The 22,306-nt window shown below is 39.3% G+C and overlaps 1 protein-coding gene across 2 annotated transcripts in view; it reads left to right on the forward strand.

Moving 5' to 3' along the window:
- The window catches only part of epha10 (EPH receptor A10), a 156,119-nt gene that overhangs the window by 42,641 nt on the left and 91,172 nt on the right, over positions 1–22,306 (forward strand). For both annotated transcript variants that reach the window (XM_085900234.1, XM_085900233.1), the window contains exon 7: positions 14,278–14,344. The gene's annotated coding sequence lies outside the window, so the exon portion shown is untranslated. The remainder of the gene's footprint in view (positions 1–14,277; positions 14,345–22,306) is intronic.

Consider the following 22,306-nt stretch of genomic DNA (forward strand, 5'->3'; position numbering starts at 1 on the left):
CTCATTCTACTCTCCAATGTCCTTTTCACACACCTCGAGTAGTTTGGCATCTCGTTCAAGGACAACCCCCCCCCCCCACAACGAGGCACGATTTCTTTACGGCGTAAAGGTTCCACTTATTGGGTCAATAGCGTCTTGATCCGACCATCTACCGCTCCCTAAATGCTTGAAAGAAAACCCTCGAAGACCGAAGAGGGTCTGTAAGATTTACCCTGTCGTCCGCCATCTTTTTACGATCACCTTCGTGTATATTGACATCCCATTTTCTACTTCCTTGATCCCAATTACTCATGTCACTTAACCATCAATAAAGGTCATTTTCACCATTTGGCGTTCATGACCTGGCTGCTCATTTTTCTTGTGAAGCCGGATGACCTGGCAAAGTGAATGTCAGCCAATATTGTGCTTAAGAAAAAAAAACATTTCTCTTCACTTACTTTGATTTTTATTTGATATTTCGGATCCGTTTTATTTGCCGCTCACCCAGGTCAATATAATAGGTACACTCGCCTGACTCTCGAGTCTAAGAACTAAAATGGAGAAAAAAAATAAAATAAACATGCCAAGTTCCGCAGATACTTAATGATCACGCTGGAGCTTTGTTCACTTTGATTTGATTGATTCCAATTTTATATTAACCACGGGAATGACAAAGCACTTTCAAATTTAATTATCAGAGAATGCCAGCGGAGAGGAATTTATACAGAATCATTTTGTGTTATTGCGCAATACCTAACCCACTTGTGTGTAGTCATGTATTTTTATGGCCATCCGCGTACATACTACAAAGTACATGTGGGATGTTGGGACTTCCTAATATACCCTGTCGAGCTCCCAGCTTTAACTTTCACCTTTCTCCCAATGCCAGCAACATCTAATTGAAACCAATTCAGACAATTAAAGTGAAATTGGACCAGAAGAATTTATTGAACCAGTTATCTGTAGTAATTAGGCAGCAATTGGCCTATTGTTATCTTTACAAGTCTCCCCGGTGAGGACCCGCAAAGGACTGCGTGGTTCATATATGTCGGATTGTTGACTTTGCCCTACTTTGTATCCATTAAATTTAATATACAAAAAAAAAAATCAATGGACAATTTGTTCAAACCTCGCTCATATTTTTTAATAATCACTTAAATGCCACGTAATTGTCATCGGGGTTATTTTAGTGATCAATGTGTCCTAACTTGGCCTTTTCTGTCACCACGAGAATGTGCAAATGTAAGTTGCAGGGTCAATTTGTAGAAACGTTGGTTCAAGTAAGCGGAACGGTCCAATTACTATTTCGGGGCTGGAGTTCGTGTGTGTGTGTGTGTGGGGGGGGAATGTTGAAAAGTTCATGTGCTTTCATTGCAACGTGTGCAACCAGGCAGGTCCGCCCCGCTTGTGTTCTTTTAAGGCGTAATGACCTTCTTAGATTTTGTGTGTAGTGTTCAAATATGCAGAACCACAATGGCGGCCTAGTTTAACACATCATAAGACAACTTTTTTTTTCTTTTCATACAAATCACAAAATCCATTTGACGCCGGTAACTATTTTTGGAAGAACTTTTGAAAGTTAAGTTCAGCTTGAGTGTTGTTTTTATTATTCCTGAAAGACTCGGCCCAATTTTTTTCCATTGTTGTTGTATTTATTTTGAAAATACTTATTGTAAACAACTGCGACTTTCGATCTCATCGTGTCTCTGCTTTTACTTTTCGGCACCTTTCTTTGGCTCTATTAAAGCCTGTTTCTCTCTTTTTGACTACTGTTTTGCTCAATTTTCTTCCCTGAGGCTTTTATGTCAAGAATTGCCATGGGTAGCTTTCACATCAGGATGCTCAGCGCATGCTTTTTATTTCCCCCTAGCTGTACATCGCAATCCTCATGGGGATTGGCATGGTTTAATTATTCCCACTAATTTGTAGATGGCGTTCCACATCCTTTCTCATCCAGACTCACGACTTCAGACGACATTGCATTGACATACATTAATTTCCCATCTTATTCTTTCTATAACCACTGCCACCTATTTTTAAACCTGACCTTGCCCCCCCACCCCCACTCTCCTCCTTCCTACACCAAAATGCAATGATTTATGACGCTGGGACTTGATTGTCCACAAAAGGAAGGTGAGTCTCCACAATGTGACCTTGTAAGCAGATTTGAATCCCCAAAAGGTGTCACGTTACCTCGCCTGTTGAGACGACAATATTTCCAATTTGAATAGAGAATTATGACAATGCTATTTGTTCCTGTTCCTGTCCATCTATCAATCATGTTACACCTACCCTCGACACACTGATGGATGACCTCACGCAAATATGATTCAGCGAGCAGCTGGCAGAGAAGAAAAACACATGTCTGATGGCAAACAGCAACCTCCTGGCAGACATCCCACGCTTTGATGTTTAAAGGAGTCTCACCTGATGCCTTTTGCTTGTGGATAAAATTGTCAAATATTTATGAGACATCATAAACAAGTGACTAGTCCATTCATCCGTCCCAAAGTGAAAATATAAAAAAAAAAAAAAAAGCTGATTTACCTTCACTGGATTGTGCGAGGTGTACCTAATGTTGTGTCCAGTGGAGATTATATTTAGATGAAAAGTCAGGAAAAAAAACTGTTGTGGTCCAACTTCTCTACATCAAACACTCCTCCTTTGTTCTCATTCTCCTCACCTCCCTGCCCTCACCTCTGACTCGTTCCCTCATTTCTTTATGCCAATACACCCCTCCACCGCTTCTCCTCGTTCTCCTTCTCCTAGCTCTTCGTGACAGGTTCCATTATCATGTTTCTCACGGCTCGCCTGCTCTCCTCCTGATGGATGACCTCACGCGAATATTAATTTAGTGTAGCATTAACAATATCACATCTTATTCTACACTTACTGCTCGCCCCTCCTCCCTCTGCTTTCTGCTCTGCCACCCTCCATCACTGCGAACTACCCTCCAAACACCCTTCAAGCCACCTCTCTCATTTTCTTTTGTCACTTTGCTCCCACTCTTATGTCTTCATCTCCCTCTGCAACTCTTACCAAAGTTGGCCCTCAAAGTTACCTCTTGAGCAATTAGCATTTAAAAAGACAATCAAATAGCCTGCGGAGGGACGCCATTCTTCACTTTATCCCTTGTGGAATTCTTACACTGATGTAATCCACATAAATACAAACACAAAAGCGCACAGAGGAGAATAATATTAATTTACGTGGCATTTACCATGAGCTCTGTAATACATTGGAAGGCAAATGTTGAAGTAATCTACATAATTCATGTGCCGCATCATGACACATGATGCATAATGGAAATGTTGAGCTCAAGGTGCAAACATAAGAGAGCAGAGGTGGAGATACAAAAGCTGTTGACACCAGTGCAGATGGAAGCTTAAACACGGAAAGATGCACGCGGAGATAAATGTTGATAAATGACGGGAGAACACAGGTTGCGTTGCAACGCCGTGCTGTTTATTTTCTTGCTCTCTTGAGCAAATCACTTTTTTTTTTTTTTTTTTTTAAGATCTGTGCTTTCCCATAGAAGTCTATCAAATTAATATTTAACGCTGCCAAACATTCTCAACCTTCTATAAATTAAGAAGAGATGCAAATCTGACAGATGAAGTGCTTTGACGACGATTATGATGCAGCTTTTGTGTTTGCTAAAAGTAGTGCACTGGCGCTTAATGCCTGATTGAAAATAACGTTTTAGACGATGTCGATTACCGATTCATCGGCCTCCGGCTTACGTGACACGCGTGACAGTTCTAAACGCTTTATCCATGACTGTATCGGCAAACGGCCATTTTACAAGCAACTTTTAAATCCTGACCATTTCACACACCACCTTTATATCTAATTACTGATCAAAGTCAACGAACGTCTGACTGCACTTTCTTTGCTTGTCATTTTCCAGCACTTTAAAGAAAAGTTCTTGTTCAACGAGAAAAAAAAAAAGACTTCTAAAGGACTTTGGCTATATTACCAAGGGCAGCGCCTGCAGTATTAATGCAGGTTGGATGCTGCATAAATGACTAGCTTTAAGGATACTGAGTCACCTTAGTCTTTTGACAAAGTCTCCACCCCCCCCTCTCTCGTTCAGCTACCGAGGACTCACTTAAGCAGTCGTGTCCGTTGGTCGCATTAATGTACCGGAACTGTAAAAGACAATTGGAATTGAATACGTGGGTCTGACACATGACCCTAATAAGCCGATTTCTTCAAGAGATGTCTGTGAATTTATAATATATGAGGCTCATTTATGCTCAACGCACATTTTCAACGTCCTTGTGTTGAAATAAAAGTTGGCTCTCGAAATGTACAGATACGACTTTGTAGTTGTAAGTAGTATTAAGTCATAGTGTGTCGTTATATGCCATGTAAACGTTGAGTTAATTTCCCAGAAGAAACCACAGGTTGTGTGTGTCATCTTATTTCAGAAGTGTTTAGCGCGAGAGATGCCGACACAGCTCCCAAAGCAGTGAGCGTAAACTCTTCCAATCAATAAACTCCTCAAGGCATGTCGATGCTGGATTATTTCTATCGGTTTCCGCCATTTCTGAGAAGGATTCTCTTTAAATCTCAATTCTGCTCGCACCGTTTCCGATGTGTGTGTTTCTGAAAAAAATAATCTAAATTGGCTCCATAGTATCTTAGGTATAAAAGCATAAAACCAAAAAATGATTGGACAGAAAATGACCGCCGATTCCAAAACGATTTGGCATTCATGTTGAGTGGAAGTTGATGAGATGTTATCTTTTGCTGTGAATGACTCAAATATTTCTGACCTTTCACAAACCTTTACCATCAACACCAAGATTAAGCGGACCAGGCGCCCGGCTGAACGGCCTGCGATTTAACATGCTAATTCAGTTGATTGGAAGATGATGAACTTTGGGTCACAGCTGCGGTGCACTGACCAGAATTTTATGCTAATTCTGAATATCTACTTCGATATAGAGGACGCCAACATGATTTGAGCATATATTGAGAAATTATGAAACACATTTGAAATTTGAGCTGGCCATTATGTCGAGCTGTCAAAATGAATCGACAATTATTTCGATGAATTGTTTCAAGCTATTTTTTCCTTCGAAATGTCCAAATCCTCTGTCAGTAATGGTTCAAAATTTTTCGTGAAAATAAATTTTACTGGATTATACTTTGATCATAAAGTGAGATAATAGTGAACGTGAATTATTTTCTTTTGGTGATGCTAAAGAGCAAATGTGAAAAGGTTTGTGGGCTTTTTTTTTAAAAAAAAAAGCACTGATGAGGCTGCGCTTAAAATTAACACAATCCTAGAAGATTTTCTTTCATTCTCCTTCATTGTACTTGATTTTTTTTCCCTCCATTAGATGATCCTTGAGAGTCTAATAAAGAGCGAGAGAGTGCTTCTCTTTTCAGAATCTTTATGATCAAATTTCCACTACAATCCTAATAGCCACACCAGATCATTACTTTGCTAAACCCCAGAGTGGAAAAAAAGATGATTAAAGGCCTAAGTGGAATAATAGAGTGAACGTAGGTAGGAAGAGAGGATGTAATGCCACTTTATTTTTCTCACATCGATTGATGCCATTGTAAATGTCGAAAATTAAATGTCTAAATTAATCTGTTTCATGATTGCGGGATGAGCTTTGCATGAGCGCCCTTCAGGCTGCTCTCTAAAAAAAAAAAAAAAGTATTTTATCCTACGCCTGAAGGCGATGTGTGACGTTTAACCTGACTGCGTATATTTGCAGATTTCTTTTCTTTTTTACATGTGACACACAAGCAAGCAAGCCCCCCCTGAGAAACACCCCAGAGCTCCGTCTCGGGGCCCTTAATCATTGATCGTTCTTGCTACCATCCGAGGACAATAATTGGAGAGGATTGTGCAAGAAGGCTAATCATTGTGTTTCGGTCCAGTACATTGTTGTCTCCCTGGTGTTCACCACTGTACACTTTTGTGTGTATTTATTGTTTCGCGTCAGTATCGGGAGTAATCAGCCGAGAGCTATGTGCTTGTTGACGTTCAGCGCTGTGTGCCGGGGCCGATATCTGTTTGCTTGGCCATTCGACAAGATCGTGTGATTCTATAGCTACTGCGCAAAGTGAATATTAAATAATAATTGATAAATTTTAATGCACATTGTCATTTCATGTTGTATTATGATGGAATTTTATATTAATTCAAATAGTGGTACTTTTGCTGTAATTTGCAAACAAGGAGAAGGTATAAAAGATGCAAGAAGGATAAAAAAAAAGTGACAGAGGGCAATAAATAAGATATCTGAAGTTAGCTGTTGGGTTCCCACGTAAGGCAATTTCAAGCTCAATTACAGAGCAATTGAAAGTTTAACAACTCAATGCCTTGTCTTTCAAAGTGTACGTCTAAGTGCTCGACGAAGGTAACTCTATTTGCTGGAGGGTCTTGACGATGTTTGACCTCTCATGCGCAAAAAACACCTCTCCAAATAAACTCCACTCTTCAGACCTTGTTTGGAGATCTTTTAATTTGAAGCCATCTATTACACTCCTCGCTTGACTTCGCAAAGTGTCAGTGAGCTCGTCTGACTCGTTTTAACCTGTAAGTTTATTTGTGAGTCAGAGGAGTCAAAGCGTTCCAATATTTTTCATCTCGCATGAACCTCCCGAAATTAATGTTGTGACAGTGGCCAGGAGAGATAAATTCAACACATCTCTGCTTTGAAATATAACAATTGTGTCATGGTGAGATTAAGTTTTCTGTTGAATTAGCCTTAGGCTTGGAAATAAAAGAAGGTGACACTGTACTGTCTACATTAATTGTTATTTTTATAATTACTAACACATGCCCCCTGTTATGTGGTAGCTGATAATTAAAAAAAATATGATATGCATCAAGGTAATAAGCAATTATTGTTACATTTGATTAATTAGGCTTTAAAGTCCAGTCTTAAATATAGATGACATTTCTCAATGACTCCAACTTTATTAATACGATATCAATGTTGCAAAGCGTGGGCGAAAAGTCACAGTTAAAGCGATGTTGTTTGCTGTGCAGCTGTCCCCGAATAGTCTCATTAATTCTGTTCGACTTTGTTTAAAAACAGTCCTTGGTCAGGTTTGTCATTCTTAAGCTCTCGTTTGATAACACCAAAAAAAAAACAACAAGCGCAGTGTTTCATCTTTTTGGTTTTTATTTGCATATGGCTTCCTGTTTTGTTTTTGTGTAAGCTGTTAAACAACGCAGGTTGCTTTAAAATGAACAAACATCTGTCGTTGAAGACATATTCCAAATGTTTCAAACCCAGAAACCTTTGAACCGTGAAGCCGCTATTTCTAAATAAATAAATGTTTATTTACATTTACAGTGCTCGATCATTTTCTCTATAAACGCGCAACAAAGTCATCATAGTGTATATCTCATTGAAATCATACTGGGGGATAATTATTTACATCCATTTCAGAGTGTCATTAGATTGCTAATGCTCAGTATGTGCGCCTCTTAAGGTTAATGGAAAAACACGACAAAATCTATTTTTATTCCCTTCAGTGTAGCGTAATTATTCCGAGCTACATAGCTCTGGTCTGGTTCTTTCCCTACATGTCTACCCATAAATGACAGAAGTCGTTTTTTAATATGCAATCTGCTCCGATCACTCATGACTTGGATTCAATTTCAATTCCCGAGCACATTTGAATATTTTCATTATTTTGCACCCTCAGCGTTTTTACAATGACACGTATCATGGTGACCTCTATTGACAGGTCTGTCTCTGTCCCTACGCCGCCATCTGATTGGCCGATATCTAATGACATCATTAAGACGTTTTTCATCGTATCCTTCGGGCGACGGCTCAATAACAATTTGCCTTACCGTCTCTCCATTTGTCTCCACTTTGTGGAAGCGCTTGATACTGTAACATCCTTCCTCTCATTTAGTTCTTTGAATAAATTTGAAATGCTGTTCAAGAAGAACAAATTAACATTAACACCAAGTGCTTGCATTCAACTGCTTGCCACATCAATAGCAATTTCCTTGAACATAGAAAAGAAGTTAGGACTCAAACCTTTTTTTTTTTTGTTTTGCTACTAAAAATGCACACCCACACAAACCATTAGGATTGAGCCAAATACTGTCTACCGCTTAAAAGAGTTGAAAGAAATAACAGATTTCAAAGTTGGGCCATGAACTGCCACGGCTCAGCAAAATACTTTCCTTCAATGACAACAACTCATCTGAATGTTGGAATAATTAACTCTGCGTCGTCTAATATTGATCCAATAACATTTCTTATGGCGATCAAAGTAAGCAAATGTCGGTACACATGCATCATCCTCACTCTAAATATTTGGAGTATGATGAATAGGCCATTATGTAAGCTCTGTTTACTCATCTCGGTGCAATGTCGTAGGCCTAACCATTAATACTATCAATCATCTATTTATACGCTTTCCTCATCTCGACTAGTCAAAACCACTTTCAAGAAGTTTTTTTTTATGCCCACCAATATACCTCAGGAGATTACAAAAATCATTGCGAGGCAGAACGACACACACACACACACACACACACACACACACACACACACACACACACACACACACACACACACACACACACACACACACACACACACACACACACACACACACACACACACACACACACACACACACACACACTTTGCTCGCTGTGTATATGTCACAATGAAGCAATACAAAAAGGCAAACTATGCATTACAATAGCACCACAAACAACTTTTTACTTCTCTTTCATATGTAAATAGACTCAACTATGAATATATGCATGCTTCCCCTCTCAAAAGTGTCCATCTCATGCAGTTATAAGACACTTGCACAAATAACACAATGATATACAGCATCGTAAAAATAAAATTGTAAAATTCATTCAATGATGTTACCCAGTGTGTAGCGACTACATTTTCAATGCATTGTGAATAATATTATCCCCAAAAAGTTTCATCATTGAAGTAGCTGGACTAACTTGGATCCGCCCCCAAATGAAGAAGGCGGGGCTTCTTGAGTACATGCCCCGCCCCTTCAAGTTTAATAGAAAGTGATTTAAGTAGCTTTCCTTAAATCCAGCTAAATTAAATGTATCCCTTCCCTGGTGGAGGTAACAAATAGCCTTGTGGAGGTAATGACCTATGAAATGAATCACCACGCATCCAATCCGCATTTTCTACCATCATCAAAGCTCCCTCCGTTTTCTGTCCAATCCAATAAACCTCAGTCCTGCTGAATAAATCATCACTTTTAAATGGCTCTATTTAAAAAGCAACTGTGCTCATTTAAAATGGGTGTCAGAATAAATTTAGTGCTGACTGTGTACTTTTGCAGCCAGCCTGCTCCTATTTGTCCTGCCGTCATGCCAGTGAAAGCTCCCATGGTGCCATCGGTGGGGAGGAGACTGCAGCTTGCTCAAACTGATATTCCCAACATGATGAAGGTCTCCTCAGGTCATCTTTTTCATGAAACACTGTGTCATTTCACATTACATTTTTCTACAGCTGTCACATTCATGGAGGAACAGCTGGCAGGCACCACGCTGTACTCCAGGAAGAATTTAAAGCGGGGATTAAGTAGCTGGCATCTACTCATTATTTCATATATGTACTTTTTCACACTCTACTTTCCCTCCCCTGTTAAAATGATGGAAAGTATTTCACATTTGTTGGGGGAATTTAGCTGAAACCATACTACGAAACGCTTTTATTGAGTTTCCAGGGGCGGCGCTATGTGGTGGCCAGGGGTGCCTGACCAAGAACAGACCAAGATGGGCAATAAATACACTTTGTAAAACCTTTAAGACCAAAGAAAAAACAGTCAGTGAAGTCATCTAGTTCATGCTGCTCGGCCTAATAAAGGCAATGAGTCATTCCAACCAAAATGCAATTATTTTGCTTGCCCTTGGTGAAGGATCTGCGCTATTTATGAAGGTTACTGACTACTTCCGTTACTTTATACAATTTAACATGGACATTTTCAGCTCTTAGTCTCAACAGGAGGGCTTTCTTTGCAATAATGTCCACTTTGTGTGTTGGACATGACTTATTTATGATTGTTCACTTTGATATTTTTTGGCATGATTGGAAACTGTAGCAAGCTTACAGTTATTGTTTTTTTGCATTCATTTTAGTATAGTTTTGAAAATAGTGTTCAACAAAAATGTCAATTGGTAAAAAATAAGCCAAGGAAAAACATTTATATGACATATTTATATTTAATTTGCATGACTGAGCAAAACTAAAATGTTTTCCACTTTTGGTAACATTGCCAAAGTGTGTTTTAGCTTTTTCTTTAACCATAAAAAAAATAAAAAATCAACCATACAGTATGCAGCAGCTGGATATATACCAATATGTAATTTGCCCCTGATGCAAATTAGCATTGTTCTTCATCTCAGAAGGTCAGAGATCTACCGATGGTCATTGGAGTCATCTGATAATTGAAGAGTGCTTTTCTTCCCCAAGCGTGGGGTTCATATAACATAAAAAAAAAAAGAACCAGCAGCATTGAATAATGAGCATACGTTTACATCTGCATAATTGATGACACAGTGGACCTCTTACTATTGGGCTGTGCTCTCTGACCATCTATTAACCTGCCAGATAAAGAAATTAAATTAAACATTCAAGACATCACCAAATCTCTAAGCCAAATGTAATTAAAGAATATATGAAGTTCTTATTTTGCCAAATGAGAAGTCCAACTTTTATTTGACTATAGCTTAACATTTAAAAAAAAAAAAAATACCACTGACAAGTAGCAACTAGAAAAGTTTTTTTTTCTTTTGCATTTTAATGACGCTTCTGATATTTGTCACACCTTCTCATCTGCTGTGGAAGGAAGATGAGTGAGCTGCACATCTGTTCAGGAGGTAGCGAGTAAACAAACCTCTGGCAAATTGATCACAGAATCACTCCAATTATACCATAATAAGTCATCTGTTGCTTTGTGTCACCACCATTTTGGTGTTTACAAACATATTTGGGTGTTCATATGACGCACTGGCTATAATAATCTGCCATGTAACAATTTTCCGTTCTCATATATTTCCCAAAAAGATGACGCAATTAATTTTTCATGTGAACAGAAGGAATATGCTTACACATCAGGAAGTACATCGCCTTAGGAGGCGGCATTATGAGTCATGCGCTTCCGTCGGAAACCGAGACTTTCTCCACCCAGCCTTAAATTCAACCTTGCAAAATCTTTCATCATAAATGAGCCTTCCAATGATGGACACGGATGGAAATAATATTGCAAATCAAGCACACGAGAACTAGCCGATGATTTTACCGCATCTTTTCCAGCTCGGTCGGTGTGCCTCTAACGAGGTAGCCAGGTAATACATAACAATAAGTCAATAAGTGCCAAGGTTTCTATTTCTGTCAATGTTGATGATGATTTATGCATTATTAATGACAGACTTTCTCTGTTTGCCGTGACAGCGGGCTGACAAGGCATCAATCCGTGCTTCCTTACTTCCTGCCACGCCGCACAAAAGAAAACCCGACACAGATGCCAGATGATCGATATTTGGAATAAATTGTTCTTCCGCTTCTTACTTGCACAATGGGAGAGAAAGAGAGGATGGTGCACACTGTTAGTTGTCTTGTGTGTGTGTGTGTGCTGTGCCTAACTAGTGTTACAAAGGTCAAAGCAGTTGACATGCCAACATTGGGCAGGCAGGGGAGCAGTGAGCAAATCCCCCTGTGGTGAAACCTTTAAGTGTCATTAGCTTCTTTTGTTGTAGACACCACCTGCCAAGATGCCATTCAGCATCTTACGTGAACCCATTTGGTCCGGGAAATATTAAGACGCAAAATACAAATGAATGGCACCATTTTTTTTTTTAAATTCCCCCAAAAATTCTTATAGGACCATTTTTTTTTAACTTCAATTGTCTTTATATCAAAACTTATTGATTTCTGAGGAAAAGTCAAGATGGATGCCGCTGTCAAATGTCATTGGTAAACGGACCTTGACATGTCTTTACTGAACAGACATCCAGGTCATGGAAAGCCACAGAGCAAATGGACTACATTTTCTGGTTCTTTTACCTTTTAGAAGAAAGAAAGGCCTCTTCCTGTTCTAGATCTTGACGTGTGTCCTTCCATCCTTCCATTCAATCTTCTTTCGACATTTTTGTGGCAGATAGCGTACCCATAAAAACCTACACAAGGACGCTGAGAACATTGAAATTGCTTACTTTTGAGAATGAAGCGGTTACTAGATTGCCGAATGCATTACTCTACCTTTGATCATAATATTCGACATCTGGAATAATTCCCAAGACAAACACATAAAGGAGAGCTTTGCAAGATACAAAGCTGCCTCTGTGGAATTTCCATGTTGTGATGAATAATACTAAGATATTCTACCTCACCTCTCTGTCACCTTTTTTTTTTTTTTTTCTAATAAGCACAAAACATCTGAGAATTCTTACTACCTCGTAGCGTAATGCTGGCAATTATCCATAAAGTGCAGACTGACATCATGAAAGTGATGGTGATGAAAGGAATCATTGGAATTAATATATATATTTTTTTAATTTCAGTTCTTTGTTTTTTTTTTTTTTTTTTAAATATTGGACATTTAATCACTTCAGTATCAGGCCCAGCGCAGCTGCTCGATTTATTGAGATCCAATCCAGGTGCTTTATTAATTATGCAGTGGCATAAAACCACATTACCTCATCTATGATGTAATCAAAATGTTAGAAACCCATCTCAGTGTTGCAGTGCGCTTTTACCGCACGGCAAACCTTTACTGTATGCTTCACCGAAAATAATTTCCCTCATAAAAACCGAAATTATGATACAGGCCTGAAATAAAAAAAAAAAAGTTGGATATACTAGCAGTGTATTGAAATTTGATTTGTGCTGCTGCAAACCAGAGTGAATTATGAATTATGTTGAGTGAATAAGAAGTGTATGCTGTCTGAAATAGATTATAAGTGTGGTGTTGTTGGAGATGTGAACGTAAGGGTATATTTTAAAATGCAGCACATGCTTTTCTTTCTTTTTCTTCTATCAGCCGACATAGACTTGTCCTCTTCACTTTACTGTGTATTTATGAAACTGGTTATCAGATCTGAGACAGCCTTCTTATCATATTGCATGTCTCCGGGGCGTGAGTGGCTCTGCTTCAACTTTCCCAAACTAAATGATTGAAACGGAACAGAAACTTTTTTTTTTGCCTCTCAAGACTCCATGCCCGCCGAATGAACCCCAAATGCTCAAATCCCATTTCTGCAGTGTGTTGAGATGGGGGGCAAAAAAAAAAAAAAAAAAAAAAGGGGGGAGAGTGGAAGATGAGCGCGGGGGGAGTGGGGGTGGTATGCTCACTTGTCTTGAAGATAAGAAATAAGCTCATATAGCTCAAAGTCTCACTGGATGTGCTTTCAATAACGTGCATAAGCGCATATAAATATATTAACAGCAAGGCAGGGCGAGACATTTATTTAAAGGGGGAAATCAGATTTTTTTTTTTTTACGATGCGCCGGATGACACCCTAAGGGCTCATGAATGACACGCTGATTTATATCTTTTTTTTTTTTCTTCTTCAAATGTTTGTATGCGCTCCGTGTGATACTTAAAGACGACATCTGTGAGCTGTCATGCATTTCGTGTGGGAGCAGGCAGAATTGCCAGATGTCCCCCCTCCCCCTCTTTCATTCAGTCTCAAAGCTTATGTTAAATGAACACCTTCCTATAGGCTTCTATACTGTATATATATATTATTCATGAACACGATATTGTTTTTTTGGGGGGGGCCTTTTCCCTCCCCCGATATTACCTACAGCGTGCAATAGTCTCCTCTTTGACGCCTCATCTACAATTTAGCGGGGCTAAACTTCAGGCTCCTCGTAAGTGGCGCCATCAATAATATATTGTCATTCCGTTCCCGTTTTGGTATTGGATCGAGATGCTATGTTTATTTTAAGGTGTTTGCATGACAAAGATGGGATTCTGATTTGAGCTTGGACATCTCCGTGACATAACATGACACCAATGCTTACCGCATCAATTTCAAACTAAACTGCACTGTAACCTTGTCAGCAATCTTTTTTTTTGTTTGTACTGTCAAATATCCAGAGTTATGTGAATATGTTGTCACCGACACGACAGGTGAACACGTTTCTGGGCTTAGGGAAAAAATATAGTCTGTAAGCAAGAACAAAGTCAGCACTTATTGAAATGAAGTGAAGATCCTTGTCTCAAGGTGTCAATTTATGTCGCTGTATTTTCATTTATTGTGAATGACAACACTAACTCGGCTTTTCCTCTCTCTGTGACCTTCTCTAGCTTTCTCGGGAATAACAATCGGAGGAATTATCGGTAATATCCAAGAACTGTCGACGGCTTCATTCAGGTATGTCATCTTTGAATCACTGTCTGGCTGTAATTGAAAAAAAAAAACTTTTTTCTATAGTATGTGTTGTAAATGACAGTCAACATTATATTTGAGGTCTTTCAAGGTTAGATTTTATTTGTAAAAATTTACTTTTGAGAGTCTATCTATTCCTGGGGTGGAGTTAATTATCTTGTTTTTTGCGATGACTTTGACTCACTTGGTGTGGAACACTGTCACCTTTTTATTTAATTTTTTTATTTCTAAGAATCCAACCCTTTTGCTCATTGGATCCACGTGGGTGTGTCTGAGCTAAAGACCTGTCTGCGCCCCAGACACACGAAGCAATTTCATTAGGATAGTTGGTTCCCAAGAGGGAGACATGTGAATAATTACCAATTAGACTGTTGTCAAGAGCCAGGGCGCTGTAACGCTGTGGCAACCACGGAAAGTTCGTGTGTGGGCCTTTCCGCTGTCTTGTTTGACAAGAGCATAAATGTAAGGCTGCTGGCCAGTCTGTTGTGTGGATGTTAAATATGGAACAATAGCATTAGGTGAGGCTGCATTTTTTTTTTTTATGCAAAAACTAGCTGGATGCTAACATGTCATGGAAAAATTCATTGGCAAGCTAATGTACGTATTTTTGTTTTGCAAAACTCGCTGAATGCAAACATGCAATGGAAAAATCCATTGACAGGATGACAATACAAAACAAATATTTCTTTTTTCCTTTCACATAAAATGCTTTACTGTTCTTGTTTAATTAATGCATTTTTAAGAAGCTACTTGCAGTGAAAGACGTATTGACATCCCATTGAGAGAGCTGAGTGTTTTCAAATCAAGTCAAATGTATAACCTTGAATTGCTGGTAATTTGAAAAGTCTCATTTGAAAGCGAATGTGCCATGATTAACAACCGACCTTCCCTTGATGAACACTTGCTATTTTGTTTTAATGTGTTGCTAAAGAACATCCCGCTGGGTGTTATTGTTTCATTTGTAGGATCAGCACAACTCTTGTCATTTTTTTTTCTATACATCTCATATTACTATTGGATGTGTTTCAGATGTCTACTTTTATTGTAATGTGAATCCCATTTAAATAGCGAAAAAAAAAAAAAAAAAATTAGACCTGGATATCATCCCTGTTGGCAAGCTTTTGATTTATGACAGAAAAATTAAAAGGAAATGATGGCCCAAATGCTTCCTATTAGACATAGTCTAATCAGAAAGGTGAATCATATTTCCCACCCCATGTTTACTTTAGGTAGGAGCTGCTGGGAAGCAATATAAAATAAAATATAAAAATAAATTCCCCTCATCCCCCTAACCCACCCCCACCATGTACTCTTCATCTCTTTTTCATTCCGTGGCAGGGTGAGATGGAATGGAATGATACAAAAACAGGCAACATCGTTTGCTGATCAGTGGCACTGTCGACGTTTATAGCTTCCCCGACATTTTTTGTCTTCACCTCCTCGGCCACTTATGATTAATGGCAATTTCTTCATCCCTCCATCCTTACTTTTGTAGCTTTTAATTGTTTTTGTTTGAGCGTTTCTAATTGCTGCCTCGCATTGCTTGAATTATGCATATAGTTTTATCATTTTCATATTTGATCATTTTTCTTTTCTTCTTTTTTTAAAATATATTCATATTTGATTTTATAATGACCTCTTAAATTAAGGAAGCACAAATGAGTGCATCTGTGTGTTTGTGTGTGTTGGACACATGGAGGTAGAGCAGGTTTTCCCCTGTCGGTTGAGTGTGTCAGTCCTGTCAGGAAATGAACTCATCTCGCAGCCTCACGCCACCGGCTGCTGTTGTTCTCTGCTTCTCCCTCACGCATCTTCCTTGTTTCTCCACAGCCACGACATGTCCATCAAGCACCAACACACGCACTCATTTCAACCCATGCTTTTAAACACAATGCATGACAACAACTCTGCTTCATCTTCCAAATTAAACATAGAAAGAGCATAAATCCCAGCAAACTCACACGCAAAGTGGTTCTTGAATTCTCATCTGGAGATTTACGCAGGCAGATTGTAGATTAAGGTTTCCTAGATTAGGGTGACAGTGATTTAAGTGCATACCCCGTCGTGACACACTGGAGAACCAATGACCCAGTCTGCTATTTATATCACTCCGTTGGTTCAGTAGAACGATGGTTCTTACTCTTGATGCAAATGCAGACAAACTTGATCGTCGCAAACCGGAAAATAACGAACCCGATGACCGACCTAAAATCCTCTTTCGTGTAACGATTCCTCATCTGGATTTAGGGTCTGTCACTATCAATTAAGTTTGATCGCGTCAGTCACAGCTGGAGAGGAACAAAAGATCGGTTGGTAGAGGATGGGTGATGGAGTGAGGTGAAAGAATGAATGGCAGATATGTTGGATGATGGTTTGCGGGGTGGTGGCGTTAGTGGGGGCGGCTTGTGGGTACGTGTTGGATCATTTGATTTGGGTTTAGCGTTGCTTGGAAGAATTACACAAATTCTACAGGGATTAATCCGGATTTAATTCAATCTGGCCACCCCATCCTAAAATAGTTTTGCTTCGGCCCTGTCGTGCCTCTGTGATTGAACAGCTGCCTCCCTATTAACATTTTGTTATGATTAAAAAAACATTTATTATTATTATTGTGTGATAATTAATTAGAAAAAGCTGAATCATCGCAATATGAATTAAGAAAAAAAAATCATTCAAAAAAATGAATACAGAAAATTCACAGCTGACAGAGCTGCGAGCATGATTGAAAAAAATATATCTCTTAATTGCACAGAATATGTAGTTATTTCCAACCGAGTGGAAATAATGACAATCTGGGAACAAGGCATAGTGATTGACAAGCAAGTGGAGACTAGTCCATTAAAATAGACTCGCATCATAAATCTATAATTATATGCTTTGCTTCATGCACACCATAAGCTTGTCTTGGGTAAGAAAATGGTAGCATTGGTGAATGATACAGAAAAAAAAAAATATATATATATATATTTTTGTGCATGCAATTTTCCACCAGCATCATCTGCCTCATCATCGTTTGGCTCTCTGCCACCTAGCAATGGACACTTCCTCCTAAAGGGAAAGTTAGCCAGTAAAACGGTTCCCCGCATTTGATGTTCAAATGTATTTTCGACATCATCTCACGGTGTTAACTCCGGCCCGTATGTACCCTGAAAAGAATAAGCCTGGACGGATGGATGGTTGGTCCAATAAATGTCACGCATGTACAGTATAGACTGACACAAGGTGACGGGGAATATAAAATTTCACAGTCCAATAAAAGCTGATGACATCACCCAATGAGAGCCAATACATTTAAGATGTAAAGAAACGCATGGCCATTTCTCATATCATCAAACTCCCCAGGTTTACGATACATGCAATATATGCGTCATAAATGTCCCGGCGATGTTCGCACAGTCGCTATCGATCGGATATTTTTATATCTCCATTTGATCCAATCAGTTTCCTATTAAGTGCTGGAACCTCAAAATTCATTTGCTAAATTCAAAAATGTATCATGATGAGTTACTTTTATGTACTCCCATAAAAGCTTTTTAATACTTTTTATGTTTTTTCCCCCAATCTCACCTCACTGTCTGCATTTGGATCCACCAATGAGTCAAATCTAACTATGATTTATGATTATAATAGACACAAATCGTCCAGAACTCATGCAGGCACCATATTTGAGCAAAATGTGTCATTTGTTCAAATTTATGGACATGATGGAGGAGGACAGATGTTGCATTCCTGTGCGCTGGCTCCCCAGTGTGCGAAGGTAACATTGCAATAAGGCATTTGCATTTTGACAAAGTCAGCAAACTTGCCTTCGCTTTGTCAACAACTTTTCTACGCATAGTGTGAAATCCCTCTGCTCCGGGGTCAAACTAATGTACATATATTACAAAATATTGGCGAGTTGGGTCACTTCAGAAGATAGTGTAGTCAGACTATCTCAAATGTCTTCACCCCCCCCCTCTTCTTCTTTTTACTGCATGCATTTTTTTTAAATGGGAGTAAGATGGCGTTGGCAATTATGCAATCAACTTATACACGTGCGACGATGAAAATCTCGGTCTGGTGACCTTCACATGCTTGTTTAAGCGTGGTCACTGTCATGGAGATGTCAGTGAAGCCATTCCTGAGTCTGAGCTCTTGATGTCTGGGCTCCTCATCCTGGGATCTCCGTATAGTGTAAGCACGAGCGAGCTCATTTTTGGCAGGTTGCATTTGCGAGCATCCTTTTTCGGTCACTGTCCAAAGCTTGTGACCTTAAGTGAAGTTTGGGGAATAAATCGAGTGGAAAATTGAGAGCTTCGCCTTCTCAGCTCACCTCCTGCAGCACTACTGTGTGATTGTAGGGCTCCAGCTTCCCCTCACTGGTCAACATGACCCTGACATACATAAACTTCCACTTCATAGCACTTCAATTTACCAGGAAAAATATTTTTGGGGTCTACAGTTCAAAGCTCTGTGTATAATGGCTGTTGTTTTAGCTCAAGGCAAAAAACAATTACATCGCTTTATTTTTTTTCCCATTTTTTTAATGGTCTGCACCAACCTGACATTGTGTATAAATAAAATAAAATAAAATAAAATAAAATAAATAAATAATAGAAAAATATTTTAAATGTTGGTTACATTAAATAGGGGATGGTGAGGGCTGCATATCAAATGCGCACAAAATTTTAACCACCCACCCAGCATCCTGGCTTTGTGCCATTTCTGTCCAGCCAGCCTTGTCCCACTTGTGTTACACATGTAATTGGAAGTCAAGAAATTCATTTTGGAACCTTTCACAGAGAACACCGACGTGGTAAAAAGCCAATCTCGCTAGCAGGCAGAAAAAAAAAAAGTATTTCTTTGTAAATCCAATGCACCAAACCTTTCTAAATACATTTTTTAACAATCGAGCTTGCTCTGTCCGGTTTCCACAAAAAACTTCAAATGTTAACCCACTGATGCAGGAATTATATTTTCTATACGCTCTGCATGAAGTATTAAAAACAATATCCCGGTTGCTAAAATAAAGTTTTGCTGTCAAGGCTGCTGAGAATTAAATTATCTATCGGTTTTAACTTGTTAGCTCCGTGTGCAGTTTTCCAACTTCTCAGCAGCGAGTGACTTCTCTATGTCACTGTGAATTGAACATACATTTTTTTGTCCGGCAAGGAAAATAATCTCCTCTCTCAGCTTTTTTTTTTTTTGAGCTAAAGGTTCGGGTTGACATTCAATTAAAGCCCCCTCTCTGTCTTTTCGGTGTGCGTGCATGTTTTTTGATGCTCACGCTGCAGGGAGCTCTCATTACAGGTGTTTGGATAAGATAGGAAGGAAATGAGTGACATAAATGCAAACTAGCTTGAGACGTGAGTTGTTTACTTTTAGTTTTACTTTGGAAATGTCGGTCTCAAGCATATTTTGAGAATGCAGCCTCAATACTCTCAGGTTCATACAGAGTTCAAGCATCTTCATGTTGATTTCAACTAATCTCCCACATGTCTCGTTCACCCTGAAGATATTAGCAGCTTCAAAAAAAAAAAAATACAACAGCAGCAGCAAACTGTTTGTGTCTTTTAATAGCCTGGGTCTGGGGGAGATGGTTTGATAAATTAAAGAAGTTCAGGGCCATGCTGGCGGTAAATTATTTTCTAAATTATACATCTTTTCCTGGTGGTGCACTTTTTTTTTTTTTTTTGGCACATGGGGTAAATCAGTGTTTTCAATAAAATGGCGTTTCCATGGTGAAAGTCATTAAAAATGCAAAACACAAAATATTGCAATCCAAGAAAGAAAATGATTTTAAAATGCAATCATGACTCTAAATTTACTGGAGCCAACCCTCCGTCATTTCGACCTCCCTTTCAGTGTCAGAATTCCAATGCACAGCACATCACTGGCCACCAGCAGTTTGATGTTGCTGTCCTCTCTTTTTTGTCTTCATCCCACTTTCATCTTCCTTCATGTCCGTGCATTCAGCTCCTCCGAGGGAGAGCTTTGAGCTTCTTTCTTTTCTCCAGCTGATTTGGAGTGAAGACGTATTCTTGCCGAGCCTTTGACTGAGATCATTGCTTCTTTGTGTCGTTTCTTCCTGGATAGATTTTAAAATGTATACGCTGCAAATCCTCGGGCTCAATCAGGTTCCGCTATGGTAAGAGAAAGGCAAACCCTTGGGATACTTTGAGACCAAAAATCTTTTTCTAACATGTCCACTCATCTTTCAGAATCTGACTCCTGTCTTTGTTGGTATTGGAAAAGGAATGAAACAGTAACCTTAAACGGTTCAAACTTTCTCAGCCTCCGTATTGAGTGGTAGCATCTCATTCTATACGAAACATCATTGAGTAAAACGATTTATTAATCACGGAACTCTAATTATTACAATCAGACAATTTGACAAATTAAAAAAAGAAAATCTTTTGTTGAAGTGACTACTGAAGAGCTGCTAATCAACATTTCAAAATCCGGACAATGAGTAAACGGATATAGAGAAACTCCCCCCCCCCCCCTGTCATTTTGAAATTAATCAAGCCATCTGTTTTTCCCCGGCTCTTGAGCCCCCCTGCAAGTGATCACGTTTATTTGATGTGCTGTTTGTGTGCAAGTTAACGCACTCCCATCAATCTTTCATGCTTTCCACCTTTCTCATATACCAAATCTTGACACAAAGGAGCCTCAGCAATCGAATCTCGAAGCCTTTGTGAAGCAGTCTTGCAAAAGTATCCGGGGTGTTTACATCATCAAATATTCAGCCGTATTCACTCCAGGTGGCGTCGGTGTGAAAATGAGAGCAAACGGCAAAGCGAGAGGGAAAAGGAGCAAACGTGAAGAGGTGAGAGAAATGAGGCGAGTGGAGGTGAAAAAGGATTATGGAATTGTCAAAAGTAAGTCAAAGGTAAGATGGAAGACACCTAAGGAGGAAATACGCCGTTGCCCGGGAGAGTCAGATCATTGCGGGTTCACCCAAAAGTCACAGCAGGGGAAAAAAAATCAAAAAATAGAGGCTTGCACGTGTTTTGTAAAATCATCTTGCCTTTGGCAAAATTCATTTGTATTTTCTATTGTAGTTAAAATTGTGGAACCAAAACCACACCGGTGAAGTTGAACGCCGATTAGATGGTTTCCATCCATCCATCCATCCATCCATCCATCCATCCATCCATCCATCCATCCATCCATCCATCCATCCATCCATCCATCCATCCATCCATCCATCCATCCATCCATCCATCCATCCATCCATCCATCCATCCATCCATCCATCCATCCATCCATCCATCCATCCATCCATCCAATTTATTTTATTATTATTATTTGTATATATTTGCATGCTTTTATCTCATGTGCTTGGAATCGTTTGCCATCGAGGTGGGAACGGAAATCTGCACGCATCTCTCACATTGTGTTTAAAGCCGTGGCCGTCGCATTGGGGTGAATTGTTCCCCGGTGGAATTAATTGAAATCTCACCAGCATTTCACTGTTACACAAAAGGAGCGCGTGTGGATCAGAAGACAAGGGCCACAAATTAACTGTCAAGAACCACAGCAGGTGGTTGACCGCAGCTTGCATTTGAGGTGGTTTTTGTAAATAAAAAAAAAAAAGGATCACAGGAGTGTCAGAGAATCCCGAGGGTGAGGTGCTAAGCCAAGTACCAGAGAGAGCAGTGCAGAGATGAAGGGAGGCTGTATATGCAACGTTGCAGCCCATCAAGTTATTTTATCAAGTTGGGGGAGCGAGGCATGGCCTTTTTCCCCACATGACTTCTTTTCATGACTGATTTTTTTTCTTTTTTTAATCAAAATCTGCTTTTGGGGGGCCCACCAGACGAAAGGTCAACGTGATGGAGCGAATCGCACGCATGGTTTGTGGTTTTTAAAGGAGTGGGTGGATTCAAACATAGCAAAAATCTTTATGATTGAATTTTAGGGATGTTGTTGTGGTCACCATGACAACGGACCCGTTTCAATGTG

The sequence above is a fragment of the Syngnathus leptorhynchus genome, chromosome 20 (assembly GCF_054491065.1).
Source record: "Syngnathus leptorhynchus isolate UIUO chromosome 20, UIUO_Slep, whole genome shotgun sequence".
NCBI classification, from domain to species: domain Eukaryota; kingdom Metazoa; phylum Chordata; class Actinopteri; order Syngnathiformes; family Syngnathidae; genus Syngnathus; species Syngnathus leptorhynchus.